The sequence below is a fragment of the Meleagris gallopavo genome, chromosome 3, assembly GCF_000146605.3.
Source record: "Meleagris gallopavo isolate NT-WF06-2002-E0010 breed Aviagen turkey brand Nicholas breeding stock chromosome 3, Turkey_5.1, whole genome shotgun sequence".
Taxonomy (NCBI): domain Eukaryota; kingdom Metazoa; phylum Chordata; class Aves; order Galliformes; family Phasianidae; genus Meleagris; species Meleagris gallopavo.
In genome coordinates this window covers 71,848,228-71,851,016 of record NC_015013.2, presented here as the reverse complement: position 1 = coordinate 71,851,016, position 2,789 = coordinate 71,848,228, and the positions used below count along the sequence as shown (strand labels likewise).

The following is a 2,789-nucleotide window of genomic DNA, read 5'->3' as shown; positions in this document are numbered from 1 at the left end:
AGAAAAAAAAAATCATGCCTCTTGCAGGATCTCAATACCCAAAGTATCGTTTCTAAAACTACAGGCTAATGAGATTAACATTTTTCTCAAGCTGACATACAGTATTGTCTTCTATTGTAAAACTGAAACAAAAAAAGAGTAGAACGTTTTCTGCAGATTCTGTCAGAACTTTTGACTTAACCAAGTAATTGGCATTTAGGAGATTACAAATCAGAGCCAAAAATTCACTATTGCTATCAGAGTGAAAAATGTAAGTGACTGAGGGGTCAAATGAAGAAAGAACTTACATTTATTTTAGTACCTCGAGATTATTGTAGACATTTGGTAACAAAAACATGAAAGATTACTGCAATGCAGTTTTTGACAGATAATATTTTCTGTCCAGACAAAATAGAAAGAACTGCAGAACTTCAAGATTGTAATCGTTTTGTACATTTCTACACTCAAAGTACTTTTTTAAGCAAAATATTTCACCCCTGCAGCTGCTATCTCTTAGATGTACTGCCATCCTTCATTTTCATCCTCCCACAACTGGGAAAGAAGGAAGAAATGACAAGACTAAGTTTTCAATCTTGAAACAAGAAAGTTTATATGCTATAGCAGGAATAGATAAATGAATCCCAAGAGCATTATGAGTTTCTGCAATTGTATCAACAATAAGAGGCTGCGTAAGTCGCTTCCTTTCCCAAGTCGGTGTTAAAGACATGCAGGCATTTGCAAAACCACGTTATAAAACAAAAAAGAATTTATATGAGCTTTTACTGACAGATGTCTCCCAAAAGAGGTCAATGCCAGGTTGTTCTTCCTCAGCCCAGATTTGCAATCTGTTCTTATCTGATTTAGTATCTTATTGTTCTGCTGTTCAAAAGAATTATATGTATCTTAAACACCAAGAAACAAGATCGAGTAAGACAAAGGCTTAGTATGAAACTGTAAAGCTGCAGCGGCTCTGATCCAAGTTTATCTGTACAGACTTCATCTAAAAGTCTGAAGCTGAGCAAGGCAACACTGATTGTAAAGCACAACTCATACATGCTATTTAAGATACAGCAGATGCGTCTGAAGAAATGAGTCAAAGTTTACAAGGAAACAAGGCTTATGACCTCTCACAGATACAGTAGGCTTTGCAAGGTTTCTTTGGGGAAAGATGCATTGTAGAACTTATTCAAAATAATAATCTAACAGAAGGAACATCAGACAAGACTGGAAGGTGTTCCAAGGAGTGATAGAAGATAAGCATGAGAATGGCTTTTAACAAAAGCCTTTGTCCTTGTATAAAAGTAACCAAAGAAAAAACAAGGCTAACCCTTGTCATCCTGGCTTAAACCCTACTGTCTCAAGCAAAAAAAAAAACGGTACATTTTAAACAAAGACATAGATGTAAACAGTCCTTTCATTCCCACACAGGGAATCTGTTCTCCAGTCATAGCAAGGATTGCTCTCTAAGAGAAAACACCCACGCACTCCCCTCTCATCAACAGATTAATACACTCTTACCGTGCTTCAATACAAAAAGGCAACCAGATGTGGAACAGTTTCCAGAAACAGTAAAAATTAATCTAATTTTGAACTGAATGAAAACCAGACAGACAATTTTTTTTTAAACTCAAGTCCACAAAATCAGCATTCCAGCTGGTGGACGTGCGTGGCCCTTCCTGAGCAGTCTTTTGGGTACTCTTCCAGCACCTGGAAAAGTCAGGTCCCAAGGTGCTGCAGCTTGAAGGCAGAGGCAAGTTGCCATCAATTAAACATAAATCCAACATGTGAATTTTGAACCTTCTCTTCAGTAATACACAAGAGTTGACTTGCAACTTGCCAGATACAGCCACCAGATTGAAAAGCTCCTCCATACCAAATACTTTCTTTTAAAAATCCATTTCAGCTTGCAAAATTCTTTTTTTTTTTAATCTCATTTTCTTTCATATCTTTAATAACTCTATGAAATATGTATATAATTTCATACATGTACATAAACTCTCTTACATACTTTCCTCTTTCACGTCAACTTGGAAAAAGCAGTCTTTGAAGAATGAAGCCCTGCCAAAACAAACCTAAATGGTACTAGTTTCTAGAACTTCCTACTCAGAAGCACTATATCACTTTCCATGCTTGCATTTTTTTCACCATGGTGTGCCATAAAGCCTAATTGACTACGTAATTCAGCTGATATCTGCAAGTTTTGTGTCTGGTGACATTCTTCAGAGCAACGTTCTCATCAGCCCAGCTGTTTCTAGGAGAGCCCTGAGCAGCCATGCCTCGCCTAGCCCCAATCATACATCCCTGAAGCACGTGGCTATGGCCAACCACAACCGGGCATCGACACACTTTTTAATTTCCTCTAAGAGAAAGGAAGGAACGTATTATTTCTGGCTGCGCAGGGCGGCCCGCAGAGCCACCAGCACACAGCCATCTGTCCTCCAGAGAAGGAAAGGCAGACGGGCCGGGCCGAGGGCTGCGACCCGCCAACCCCGGGGAGGGCAGGGCAGGGCAGGCGGAGGGCAGGGCGCCATTTCGGTGTAGCCGCAGCTAGAGCGAGCGGGCGGTAGGAGGTGACGGGGCAGCGCCCGGCCGAGGCCCCGCGATGGCGGCCCGCAGGCCCTCCTTGCCCCAGTCAGGACAAGGAGCCCGGGCACGCGCTTCCCTGCGGCTCTTTCGGCCTCCCGTCCCTCCCCGCTCGGCTCCCCGCGGAGAGGAGGAAGAGAAGGAGGGGAGCAAACACCCACCTTCCCCGAGCAGCCCCAGCGGCGCCAACAGAGCCCCCGCCTCCGCCGGGCCTGCCGGGGACGGCG

The 2,789-nt window shown here is 43.1% G+C and overlaps 1 protein-coding gene across 5 annotated transcripts in view; it reads right to left on the bottom strand.

The window, feature by feature from the left end:
• CPQ (carboxypeptidase Q) overlaps positions 1-2,789 on the bottom strand; it is a 161,336-nt gene extending 158,547 nt beyond the window's left edge. For all 5 annotated transcript variants that reach the window (XM_019614160.2, XM_010709159.3, XM_010709158.3 and 2 more), the window contains exon 1: positions 2,724-2,789. The gene's annotated coding sequence lies outside the window, so the exon portion shown is untranslated. The remainder of the gene's footprint in view (positions 1-2,723) is intronic.